The sequence below is a fragment of the Mus caroli genome, chromosome 14 (assembly GCF_900094665.2).
Source record: "Mus caroli chromosome 14, CAROLI_EIJ_v1.1, whole genome shotgun sequence".
NCBI classification, from domain to species: Eukaryota; Metazoa; Chordata; class Mammalia; order Rodentia; family Muridae; genus Mus; species Mus caroli.
Genome location: NC_034583.1, coordinates 18498418 through 18512309, shown reverse-complemented (window position 1 = coordinate 18512309; position 13892 = coordinate 18498418). Strand labels below are relative to the sequence as shown.

Sequence of the window (13892 nt, the reverse complement as noted above, 5' to 3'; positions counted from 1 at the left end):
AGAAGAAGAAGAAGAAGAAGAAGAAGAAGAAGAAGAAGAAGAACCACCACCACCACCACCACCACCACCACCACCACCACCACCACCTTATGCTCAAGTGGTTAAGGTGGCTGGATCTTCCATCCCGACTTCCCCTGCGACTCATTTCTCACGCATTTCACGTTAAATTATTCATAGGAGACCTGGTCAGAGATAGGAAATGGAGGTAGCATTTACAGTCAGTTCAAGGTGTGGCTGCTACAGATCCCTGCTGTGCGTAGGACTGACCCCCAGGAACGCTCTTCTGACTCGGCAACAGATTCCGAGATCTCAGCAGCAACTGTGCTGCAGCACACGCATGCAGGACTGTGTCTGCACCTGCACCGAGGAGGAACAGGTGTTGACATACATGGAACCAGGAACTAATCTATGGAAACTCTTCCCATCACCCTGTGTATAAAGTCGTAAGCGGGAGACGCCATGTTTCATCCATACTATTTAAACAGAAATTCTCTCCTATAGGGATTGTGCTCAGCAAAGAAACATCTACAATTATGTCAAATAAATATAAATAAATACTTTTAAAAAGCAACTTTGGTAAACGTGTCTTATTAGGATTTTTCCACGGTAAGCCACAAACCATAAAACTACTGTGAATAGGAGCATGCCTGAGTGTAAATGGAATCTTATCCTTCTGCCTGCTGAGTAACGTTTCCTGGGGATATATGAACGAATAAATAATGCTCATCCCAGATGGGGTATTAATGACAAATCAAAGAAATGATTCCACCCAAGTCTAGCTTAGTGAAGCAGTGAGTTGAGTTGGGGTTACCTACCAGAGTGTGGATGAGGGGTTACTTCCAGGAATGATTCAAAGACAGCTGTATTGCCACAAAGACTGATAAAAGCTGGAGCAGGGCTGGCCGGAGAGTCTCTTCTACCCCTGAAATTGTTACTGGTTGTAGAACCTTGGAAAGGGGGCAAGTGTGGATCTTGTAATTTCAGGACTTTCTTGAGGCTTCTGAGTTTCTTTTACTTCCTGAGCTTGTAAATTTAAGTTACTTCCTGAGCCTTACCTGGCATTTAGGAGGGAAGGTTTCAATTAGATAAAAGAGCTACACTATACTACCATCTTGACTGGATCTTGGTTTATTGGACCTACTTTTTCTGATGTCCTACATTCACTAAGAAAGATTAAACATAATAACTTAGTATAAAACATATCAACAAGGATAGCAAAGACCTTGACCCAACACTACAGTGAGACTATGCAGTAAGTACAAGATTAGACACTGAGAGGGAAAACATCAGCCTCCTGTGGTATTATTGCTGATGCATGAAACTGTACAGAAATAATATCAACACTGACAGCTATCATTAAAACTTTCATGTTAAAGCCGGGTGTGGTGGCGCACGCCTTTAATCCCAGCACTCGGGAGGCAGAGCCAGGTGGATTTCTGAGTTCGAGGTCAGCCTGGTCTACAAAGTGAGTTCCAGGACAGCCAGGGCTATACAGAGAAACCCTGTCTCAAAAAACCAAAAATTAAAAAATAAAAAGTAAAAAATTCATGTTAAAAATCACAATGGATGGCCCATGCCTATCATACCAACTATTAAGAAGGTGAGGCAGGAAGATCAAGAGTTTGCGGCCACTATGAGCTATGTTGAGATCCCTTTTTTTCTACAAAAGCATGTATTTTCAGTTAAAATAGCAAACTTTTGCAAGATGTGGTACCACACATCTGTAATCCCAACACTGAAAAAGATGAGATGGGAGGACCGAGCGTTTGAGGCTTTGCAACCCATGTTTCATATCAAGCTCAAGGCTAACTTGGACTGTATAATGAGGCTCTGTTTCAACAAAATAAAACCAAGGAACTAGGATGTAGCTCAGTGAGAGAGCTTAGCATGTGGAAGGTTCTGGATTCAATCCCCAGTACTAGAAGAAAGGAAGGAAGAAGGAACAAGGGAGAGACATGAACCTTGTGACCATCCTGAGAAAACTGAAGAGTCTTCAGAGATTTCCTGAAAACGCTGTCAGAAAGCCTCTTCAGCTGTAGACTTTATTTCCTCTATATTTTCTGACTGTAAGCCCTATTCTCCCCCCACGTCCTCGATCCTGGGCTGCAGGTCATCGTGGTCTACACTGAGCCTCTGCTAAGCTGGCCTCCTGGGGCCGTCATACTCATAGGTCTTCCTGAATCCCACTTCCCTCACATCTCCCTTCCAAGGTAAGCAAGATGCAGATCTAACTTTGCCACTGTCTAGAAACTTCCGCAGATTCTCCAGGAGCAAATTCAGTCCCTAACTTGGCTATGGACTGGAAATGGCTCTCGAGAACAAAATGGCTGTTTTCTCAGTAGACTGCCTCTTCCCAGCCCCGACACGGCAGCCAGGTGCCCTGAACGTGCCCTCCTCCAGTTCGCCTGGGTCCTAATTCCGCCCCTCGCTCACACTGTCCCTTGCGTTCTTCCTGGATCATCTTCAGCTTTCAGGAGGTTTATAGAATTTTTTTTTAAAGATTTATTTATTTATTTATTATTTAATGTTGTGAGTACATTGTCACTGTCTTCAGACACACCAGAAGAGAGCATCAGATGCTATTACAGATGGTTGTGAGCCACCATGTGGTTGCTGGGAATTGAACTCAGGACCTCTGGAAGAGCAGTCAGTGAGTGCTCTTACCACTGAGCCATCCCGCCAGACCCAGAAAGCACAGTAAATAAATTATCCTGTGAGTTAGTTACTTTGTACATGAGTTTCCCAGCCAGTTTAACCAGGAGGATCTGTTGTGGTGTGGAGCATGAAAAGCGGGCTATGTGGTTACATACCCACTTCACAGTTTTGCCAAGGGGATTTGTATTGCAAATGTAACGATGACCCCTTCTGTCATATGCTGAAGGACTCTCAAAGTTCCTCCTGCAGAGAAGTCAAGCTCTGCCTGCGAGCGAGCGCATCCTTGACCTTCCCGCAGCTACAAGCTCTCCCTGATGCTTGGGTTTTTCTGGGTGTCTAAGTGAAGTCTCAGCTCAGCTTATTTTTAAAGTATGACTCATCCCGTAATTGGCAGTGGAAAGCAGCACTCTGAAGCGATCTCAGCTTCATAGCCACACTGTGCCTTTGCAAAGCCGAGTAAGAAGTTCTCACAGTGGTTAAGTGCTTTCAAAGCACTGCCTGTCTCCAGGCTAGTGGTCTGAAGTACAGGGTGGGGTTTAGCAGAGGGGCGGAGCTGTGCGCTTGCGTGCCCCCTACCGAGTCCTTGAGGAATTGCTTTAACACTTGCCACTTTGGCAGCTCTCAATCCACGTGGAGGAGCGCTAAACAACAACAATAATGTGTTATTTGAACTTGAGTCGCCTCTCTGTTGTAGGGGGTGCTGCTGAAGATGGGGACCTTCTACGAGACTCCAGAAGAATACACTTTTTCATCTCAGCAGATGGAGCAGGGTCCTATTTCTCTCTCCCCATCAGCTACTGAGAGCTAAACTGGAAATGATGGGAGACCATAAAAACAGGACTAACCATTCAGGTCTCCACAGTTGGGGGTACAGACACGGGTGTGTGTGTCATTGGCAAGATACTCTACAGCAGTGGCTCTTGATGTTTCTCAGGCTGCAACCCTTTAAGACAGTTTCTCATGTTGTGGTGACCCCAGCCATAAAATCATCCAGTCACTATTTTATAACTATAATTTTGGTACTGGCATGAATTATGCTGTAAATATCTGACATGTGACCCCCCCAAAGGGGTCACAACCCACACAGATTGATTGCTCTAAAGGCTTAGCTTGCTACAGGCAGATGTTGAATTCTGGGGAATCTTCTCTGAGGGACAGAATTGGAGACAAACAGATCCTACAAATCAATTTTGTGCAGGAGACTGAAGATCAGTCCTCTAGGATGGAGAAGGTGGAACCTTTAAAAGGAGGAGCCTAGTGTGGTGTATCGTCTCTCAGTATTGGTACTGCCATCTGAAAAAATCGATGCCCTTCTCACGGGACCTCTGTCAGTTCCTGAGATTGTGAATTTTTACAAATGGACAAGACAGGAACTTCTTCTCTTCTTTGCTTCTTGTCCCATTATGCAATCTCTCATTCCTTCTTGTATTCCCACAGTGATGCTATCACCACCTAGTGATAAAAGCAGGAGGTTCTTGCTGGAGACAAAGCCATGTTCTTTGAATTCTCAGCTCGAAAGCTGTGAGCTGAATCAGCCTCTTTTCTTTGTGAGGCACCTAGCCTCAGGCAGCAGAACCCAGATTGACACCAGAATCTTGAAGACAAACATGGCCTTCTCCCTTGTTCCTTTCTCTCACCAGCTCATGTTCCTGTTAACACACATGGACCACACCACTGGGAGCACCAGGGCCTGGGGGTGAGTCAGATACTATATGTTTCCCATTGTTTCACTCCTGGTCCCCAGGTCTAGGCACGTTCTCACCCTAAAGTTCATTGGTATTATGTGAGCCAAGGAATTTAAAGTGGAAAAAATGTAGGTAGATTCCTAGAGTCAGAAGGCCTATTGTTAAACTCTGGGTCCACCGTTCGTCAGCTGAGTGGCTGTGCGTAAAATATTTAGTTGTTATCTGTACAACAGAAACTCTGCTTTTCACGCAAAACAGTTCCACAGAGCCTTCCTGCAGAGACTGCTGCAGCCATGGACAGTTTCTGGTGAGAAACATCACGGTGGCTGAGAGTCTGGCTCTGAGGGCTGGCCATGTTGCTCTCGTGGCAGAGCACCTGATCTGTTTCGCTTGCAGACAGGAGCCTAGCATAACTGACACCTGAGTGGCTTCATGCAGCAGTGGATGGATGCAGATGCGAAGACCCACAGCCAAACATCAGGCAGAACTTGGGGAGTCTTGAGGAAGAGTGGGAGGTAGAAGTAAATGAGTCGGAGGGGTCAAGGGTACCACAAGAAGACTGTAGGTCAACTAACCCGAGCCCAGTGGGGCTCACAGAGACTGAACCACCAACCAAGGAGCATGTGGGGCGGAGCTAGGAGGTCCCTCAAACATTTGTAGCAGATATGCAGCTTGAACTTCATGTGGGTCCCCTAGTTAACTGGAGTGAGGGCTCTCTGACTCTGCTAGCTGTCATTGGATCCTCTCTCCCTACCTGTGTGGGCCTCAGCAAGAAAGGATGAACCTCATCCTGCTGGGACTAGGGTGGGGTGGTACCCAAGGGGAGCTCCCCCTTCTCCTCAGAGAAGGGGAGGGAGTGACGAAAAGAGGGATTTGTGAGGGTGGGACTGGGAGGAGGGGAGCTGCAATCGGGATGTAAAGTGAACAAAAATAAATAAAATATCGAAGAAAAAAAAGGTATGGGTTTGGCTACATTCAAATTTTACCTCACCTAAATTCAGCTGCAAAAATCTCGTATCTTCTTCATCTTCACCTGCAAAACAGGGCTGCTCCTACGAACGAACGCAAGCGCACCTGTGTCGATAACATCTCTAGCTGCTAGTTAGTTTGAAGCTAATGAGAACAGGAGCTAGGAAATGTCCCTGGAGGGCAGAGATTCCCCCAAGAGCAGCAATTCCAGTAAAGAGGTTAGGTTCCTGTTTCCTCTCTGAAATAAGCTCCTCCCTATAACGGGTCTAAAACATCTGTTCTCAACTTCCCTGATGCTGCGACCCTTTAATATGTGTGCTGGAGACCCCCAATATAGAACTATTTTTAAAGATTTATTTATGTATTTATGTATGTATGTATGTATGTATGTATGTATGTATGTATGTATTTATTATATGTAAGTACACTGTAGCTGTCTTCAGACACACCAGAAGAGGGCGTCAGATCTCATTACAGATGATTGTGAGGCACCATGTGGTTGCTGAGAATTGAACTCAGAACCTCGGGAAGAGCAGCCAGTGCTCTTAACCACTGAGCCATTTCTCTAGTCCCATAAAAGTGTTTTTGTTGCTACTTCATAACTGTAATTGTGCTACTGTTGTGGATCATAAGGTAAATATCTAACATGTAGGATATCTGATATGGGACCCCAAAAGGGGTAGTGACCTAGAGGTCGAGAACCACTGTTCTAAAGGCTCCCTCTACAAGATCACACACTCCAAAATGTGAGAGGAGGCACCCAGACACCTGGCTGGGCTTCCTGGGCTGGTCAGAACATCACCCTCCTCACAGCTCACCCCAGGTTCTTCCATAAATCCTTAACAACCCCAGACTAGCAGCTTGACACCCCACTTCCCAGAGCTCCACTAGCTGATGAGATACTTACTCTGCTTTCTCTTTCTCTTAAGCCCCCATCATAAAATACTTCTTTCTAAAAACCAACCCCCTGCAGTCTGGGACTCTAAGTTCTTCAAATCTGAGAGACTTTCAGGTTAAAACAAACAAACAAACAAAATAAAAACTCGAAACAAACGGCTATCTGTTTTGTCTATTAGCATACCAAATCACAGGCTGGCCCGAAGGAGCTCTCAGCTTCACAGATACCTGTAACAGAGTCCTCACTTGGCATCCTGGCTCTTCCTAGCTTGGCTCACCATGCCCGCTACCCTAAACCTCTCCAGTGCCTAGGCTTTGCTACCCAGCTTTCAGTCCCATATAACCTTGCCATTTGGGTTTCTCTCTCTTTCTCTCTCTCTCTCTCTCTCTCTCTCTCTCTCTCTCTCTCTCCTCCCTCCTCCACTCTTCTTTCTCAGTCTCCTTTGCCCACTCTCCCTTTGTCTTCCTCTCTCACTCCCTGCTTCTTCTCAGTTTTCATGTCCTCAGTTTATACAGAGACAAGAACCCAAACCACAGGTCTTAGGTGGCTTTGGTGGTTGTTGAGTGTCTGAGACCCTAGCCTCTCAAGCGAACACAGCATCTCTCTCAAAGACACCCCACTCTGATACTCCTAAGTCAACCCAACTCTGTTAACAAACAGAGCCATACTTTGGACGAACCCTTAGGTCTTTATCTCCAGCCTGTAGAGCAACATAACTGCTTACATTCATCATTTGTCACCTTATTAGACAATGAGCTAAGCGGTTTCATATTTACATTTTACCTGGGACTAGGCAATATCCGTGATCTACAAGATTTTTTGTTTTGTTTCTTTCAGCTTGGGTCCAATGAGGAGAGAAGCAATATCATCGAAATTCTAATTTTCATTTTAATGTATTTTGTGTGCATGTGTGTGGAGGCAAACACAGTTTGTGCTTGGAGATCAGACTATAATTTACAAGCGTACAGTCTTTCCTTCCAGTGTGTAAATTCACAAATTGAGCTCAGGTTGTTGGGCTTAGCAACCTGAACCTTTATCTGTTGACTCCCAGGAATGGTTGGATTCTGACAAAAGTCTACATATATTTTGTACAGAGACCCCTATAGAACTATCCCCCTATACCTGAAGATGATCGTAGCAATAAAGAGAGCCTTGAAATGGGGCCTCCTTCCCCAGACTGGAGCGAAGTATCACTGAAACACCTAAGAATCAGACAAAGGGGCTGGGATGCCTGGGCTAAGCCACTCAGTAGTCACTGGCCAAGCTGGAAACAAGCCTTAAAGGACACAGTGGGGCCATGACGACAGGAAAGGTGACTGGTCACGTGGAAAGAATCATGTCTCTGGGGAGGACACTGGCTGTAGTCAGAAACTCCTGAAGAATGTTGGTGAGTCCCTCAAGTGTTCATCAAATGGATGATTCAAGAACAGTGGTGCTCAGCCTCCATCTCATGTGTACCACATAAGGAGAGGGGCCCAGGAGCTGGCTGCTTCTAAGACTAGCCCCAGACTAGCTACATCATCTTTGATAAAGAAGAGGCCTTTGAAGTGTCATGTGTTCTTGGCAAGTCTCTCCCTCCTGTCACACCACTCCATCACATCATCACTGTGTTTTTTTTTTTAATTTTTAACTATGTATTTGATTTATGTGGTGTGTGTGTATATGTGTGTGTGTGTGTGTGTGTGTGTGTGAGGGAGAGAGAGAGAGAGAGAGAGAGAGAGAGAGAGAGATATTGATTATGGAGATTATACATGTGAGTGTGGGTGCTCATGGAATCTCTAAAAGAGGGTACCCTATCCCTTGTAGCTGAACTTACAAGAGGTCATGAGAAACCCAGTATGGCTGGGAACCAAACTTGGGGTCCTCTTCAAGAAAAGCAAGTGCTCTAAACTGCCCAGCCATATCTCCAGCCACGCACCTCATCACCACTGATTTTAAAACTCATGTCATTAGGACCTTTATCCCTGTTTGTATCTATCACTACAGGAAGCTCAGGGCTATCAATCATCCCTTACCTCCCAGGCTTGCACGCCCTACATCCTGTGTAGTTCTCTCCATAGCTCTGTCTTTCTTCATAGCTGTAACTTCAACCAAGATACAATACTGTAAAAGTAACTTTTATTTGCCAGATGTAATTGTCACCTCTGAGGCTTATTGCTGAATAAGCTCACCCTTTCTAGCTCTTTCTGTATTCTGACTGACTGGTTCAACTCAGCTGTTTTGGCCCAAACTCTTCACCAAGCTGACTGATTCAAAATGACTTCTTTAGGCTTCTGACTGAGTTGCTCTGCTTGGTCTCAAACTAACTCTGGCAATCTGTTCTAATCTTCTGGCTCCTTTTTATTCTCTGGCTTGTTCTATCTTTGCCTGAAACCTATCTTTGTAAAACTATCTCAGTAAAACTGCCTCTGATGACTGTATGGAACTGTACGGAACTCACAGATGACCTCAACTCCACTGCAATGACTGAAGGAACTCAAACTATACTCCCGAAGAGCCCAAAGTAATTCCCAGCATTGGTCTGTATCTATTGTATCTATCACTACATTGTATCTATCGCCCGCATTCCACTGCATATCCTCTAGCCCTACATTCTTTTCAGCTTTAGTAAAACCACCTGGCCTGTGTTAGCTCCATAAAAGCTGAGATAAGACTGCTGCCTTGTTAAAATAGCCTTGAGCCTGTACAAACATCCTGCTATCATAAAAAGTCACATGCATGACAGGCTGTTACTCAAGGACTAACCCTCAATTTATGAATTCCTTCTTTACCACCCACTGAACATCGGCTTGTGGTTTTATGCTTTAAGAAGAACCTGCTCCCTCCTTCCAAGGTTGAGGCTTCAACTCCCTATCCTGACTGCCTCCCTAGCCAGCTAGAAGTGCTTCTCGAGGTGAATAAGTTGCTTCTGGTTTGTTTCTGACTCTGGTGGTCCTGTCCTCATTATTAACACAACCCTAGACCCCACCCCACCCCAACACTCCACTCTGAACTACACCAAACTGACTCAACTGACTTACACTCACGAATTGTTCTCCACTTACAGGTTGTTGTTGGAGATTAAAGGCATGTCTATATTCCAACTGGAGCGATTAAAGACGTGTGTCATTGAAGCCAGATCACACAGACCTAGAAGGTCTTAGGCTGTGATCCCTTGTCAGAGCAGCCGTGTTGCTGGATTAAAATTCCTCTACACAATACAGCCAATCTACGTGTTCATCTCCCAGGGTAAGGGATAGAAGGGACTCCCAGGTCCAAAGGAAACTTCATCTTCCCATATTCCAAAAGGCAGAAGAGATAAATGGTCAGCTGTGGTACCTATTAGCATAACAAAACTGATGTTGGCTTCCAGGGTCCCAACATCACAAGTGGCTGTTACACATTGCAGAGTCCATACTAGCGTCCCCATCTCTCCTCACCTCCTCCCCTATCCCAAACTACTGAGAAGACCTTCAGGGTATGTCCATGGGCAAGTGGTGGCAGACTTTCGGTATTGTCATTTCTGTGGCCCTTGACCAGTTTTCTTTTTCTTTCTTTCTTTTTTTTTTTCGAGACAGGGTTTCTCTGTATAGCCCTGGCTGTCCTGGAACTCACTTTGTAGACCAGGCTGGCCTCAAATTCAGAAATCCGCCTGCCTCTGCCTCCCAAGTGCTGGGATTAAAGGCATGCGCCACCACACCCAGTTTATTGACCAGTTTTCTGCTGTAATGCAAGTGTTTGTAAACGTTTGTCTTCCCAAAAATGTGATTCCCTGGGATTATTATATTAAAAAGCAAGCTGCCGTGGGGAAGGCCAAACAGCCCTCAGTGACAAAGGGCAACCCTTAAACAATGGATCAAGTGTTCTCTTGCTGCTGATTGGTTTAGACTGGAATGACAACTGGATTTGGGGAGGCATTACAGAGGCAGGACTTCTGAGAAAGAGAGGAGACACAGGCAGGGAGCAGAAGGGAGACAGACGAGGCTGGAAGCATAGAGTGAAAGCCACGAGGAGAGACGAGGAGAGACGGGGAGGGGGATAAGTCAGGATAAGTTAGATGAGCTAGCTGAGAGACTGGCCCCAGCAAAAGGCCAGCAGCTTTAAACTAGTTAGCTACCTCTTACCTCTGTGTCTTAATTAAACTTCAAGTGGGACAGGTCAAGTTATTCTTTCTCTTTGTGACCCTGCTATGTCAACTAGGTCCCCCCCTTTGCCTACTCTTCCTCTCCCCCCCCCACTTCTCTTTGTCTTCCTTGCTCTGTTTCCCTCTCTCTTCCTTGCTCTGTCTCCCTGCTCCTCCCCCCTCCCCCGCACTCTTCTGTTCTCTCACACTCTTCCTCTATTCTCCCTCCATCCCACCCTGATCAGGTGCAGTCTGATGCCCATCTTCAGTCTTTCAATCTCTCCCCTGGACTCTTCCAGATGCCCCTGGATGTCTCTCCCTCGTACTCTACAATAAAAAACGGTCACCTTAACTGCAGCATACATCAGTTTATTCATCAGGTGCCAAGACTGAGGAGAGGCATACATGACATAAATGGACTCTGCCTCTCCTAACCAAAACACGTTGCTAATTTGACTCTCCTAAGGTGTGGCTCATTTGCATCTGCTGGTTTCTGACAGCCACTACTTTCGACTCTAGATTTAGGGTCTTCCTCTCCAACGGCTTCTTCCCTCCCTGCCTCTCAGCTGGGATCAGGTCAAATCTTTGAGCCTGCTATACACCCTGGGTGCCCATCCCGTGCAGATGCTCTGCCCCTCTCCTCTTACTTGGGTGTCACCTCAGAGCCACCTGCTCTGGCTCCTAGATCCCGCTACTGCTACGAAAGTCACACAGGTACATCAGGCAGCGTCTGACATCTATGGAAAGAGATGTCTCTCCTTTGTGATTTGGGCATCTCTCCCTGGCACGTTTCTTTTGTCTGCTTGAGGGTGCCCTGGATTGAGATTCTTGTCATGAAAACACTCCCACCTTTGCTCTCCCTCCCTGCAAGCTCTCAGCTTGCTCCTGGAGCTTCTTGGAATCCTCGCTCTGGTGGAATTCCTGTTCATGACTCTTTCCCTAAGCACATTTCCCACTAGGGGCTTCCTGCTCTAAGAGAAATATGTGCTTCCAGTATCTTAGAGACAGAGGGGCTCTTAGACAGTGAAATCCTCCCTCTGTGACAAGTTTCTTAGCCTCTCTTACCCCATCTTCTCTCCCGCTTGTGCTGTCTCTATAGCCATGAACTCTTCCCAGTTAGAGCACTTCTCACCTGCTTTCTCTAATCTCTTCCTCCAAAAAAATCTATTGTCTTACAGCAAGCAGCTTGGCCTCAGTACAGTTCCAATGGCCAAAGATGATAGGCTTAATTTTCAAATTCTCACAGATTGTAACAACTCCTGCCACTGTACAAATAAATGATCCTCAAATCCTTTTCTTCAGACTTTCTCTGCTCTCTACCCTCAAAATACTCTTCTGTATGGGGCTCCTTTGTCTCCTGTTCTTAAGTCTGAGCCTTCTTCGATCTCTGCTTGTTCTAGTCCCTCCCTCTAATCACTGGATTTAGTCTTACTGGATTCAAAGGTCTTTTGGATATGAGTAATATTTTAAAAATTGTTTTATGCTGTTCTACTCCATAAAAAATAGTTGGCTCTGTGGTTGGGTTGTGACGCTCCTTCTCCAGACCCATGCTTGTGTATTTAAAAGTTTCCTCCAAAATCTCTGTCCTGGGACACACAGGCCACCTGACTTTGTCACTGGGAGAAGGATAACACAACAGAGCTTTAAAACAGCTACAAAGTAACCTATTCCCAACATCTCATATCCTCTTCTGGGGTTACTCGACTCTCCAAATACTCCCCTCCCTTAAGTCTCTAAAACTTGGGCCAAAGTATAAAGTTTATCTCAAGATTTGTAAGGACAGTTGTGTAAAGTCATTGGGTATAGTTTAAAAAAATCTATAAAATCCCTAACCAAAAGTCAGTTTAAAGCTTATAACAAGGCTGGTGGAGAGATGGCTCAGTGGTTAAGAGTACTGAATGCTCTTCCAGAGGACCTGAGCTCAATTCCCAGCACCTACACAGCAACTCAAAACTGTCTGCAACTCCAGTTTCAAGGGGTTCTGACACCCTCCCTTTGGCATACATGCTGGCAAAAGACCAAAGTGCAGAAAACAAAAATAAAGAAATTATTTTTAAAAAACTTTTGTAACAAAAAAGTTGATAGTTTAAAAAAATCTATACAGCCCTGCTCCGCCGTCTGCCACTGCCGCCCGGAATCATTGAGTGGTTCATCTGGCTAGGAAGGCAGACTACACGGACTCCAGGGACCTGTACCTATAATCCAAGACAAGATGTCCAGCAAGGGCTCTGTGGTTCTGACCTACAGTGGTGGCCTGGACACTTCCTGCATCCTCGTGTGGCTGAAGGAACAAGGCTATGATGTCATTGCCTACCTGGCCAACATTGGCCAGAAGGAAGACTTTGAGGAAGCCAGGAGGAAGGCGCTGAAGCTTGGAGCCAAAAAGGTGTTCATTGAGGATGTGGGAAAGGAATTTGTGGAAGAGTTCATCTGGCCTGCTGTCCAGTCCAGTGCACTCTACAAGGACCGCTATCTCCTGGGCACCTTTCTCACCAGGCCTTGCATAGCTCGCAGACAGGTGGAGATTGCCCAGCGTGAAGGGGCCAAGTATGTGTCTCAAGGCGCCACGGGAAAGGGGAATGACCAGGTTCCCTTGGAGCTCACCTGCTACTCACTGGCACCCCAGATTAAGGTCATCGCCCCCTGGAGGATGCCTGAGTTTTACAACCGGTTCAAGGGCCGAAATGATCTGATGGAGTATGCAAAGCAACACGGAATCCCCATCCCTGTCACCCCCAAGAGCCCCTGGAGTATGGATGAAAACCTCATGCACATCAGCTATGAGGCTGGGATCCTGGAAAACCCCAAGAATCAAGCACCTCCGGGTCTCTACACAAAAACTCAGGACCCTGCCAAAGCACCCAACAGCCCAGATGTCCTTGAGATAGAATTCAAAAAAAGGAGGTCACCCTGTGAAGGTGACCAACATCAAAGATGGCACAACCCGCAGCACATCCCTGGAACTCCTCATGTACCTGAACGAAGTTGCGGGCAAGCACGGAGTGGGTCGAATTGACATCGTGGAGAACCGCTTCATTGGAATGAAGTCCCGAGGTATCTATGAGACCCCAGCAAGGACCATCCTTTACCACGCCCATTTAGACATAGAGGCCTTCACGATGGATCGGGAAGTACGCAAAATCAAGCAGGGCCTGGGCCTCAAATTCGCAGAGCTCGTCTACACAGGTTTCTGGCACAGCCCTGAATGTGAATTTGTTCGCCACTGCATCGAGAAGTCCCAGGAGCGGGTAGAAGGGAAGGTGCAGGTGTCTGTCTTCAAGGGCCAAGTGTACATCCTCGGTCGGGAGTCTCCACTTTCACTCTACAATGAAGAGCTGGTGAGCATGAATGTGCAGGGCTACTATGAGCCCTTCGAAGCCACTGGCTTCATCAATATCAACTCGCTCAGGCTGAAGGAGTATCATCGCCTTCAGAGCAAGGTCACTGCCAAATAGACCCTGACAAAGAGGAGCGGGCCTCCCCACTCTGCAGCTCTCCCAGGCTTCAGCATTAATTGTTGTGATAAATTTGTAATTGTAGCTTGTTCTCCACCACCTGACTGGGGCTGCTGTGCCCCCCCCCC

At 46.3% G+C, this 13892-nt stretch overlaps 1 pseudogene across 1 annotated transcript; it reads left to right on the top strand.

Moving 5' to 3' along the window:
• The first annotated feature begins 12426 nt into the window (after positions 1 to 12426).
• LOC110309367 lies at positions 12427 to 13886 on the top strand (annotated as a pseudogene). The gene has a single exon (XR_002379695.2). The product of XR_002379695.2 is annotated as an argininosuccinate synthase pseudogene (transcript).
• The last annotated feature ends 6 nt before the right edge of the window (positions 13887 to 13892 follow it).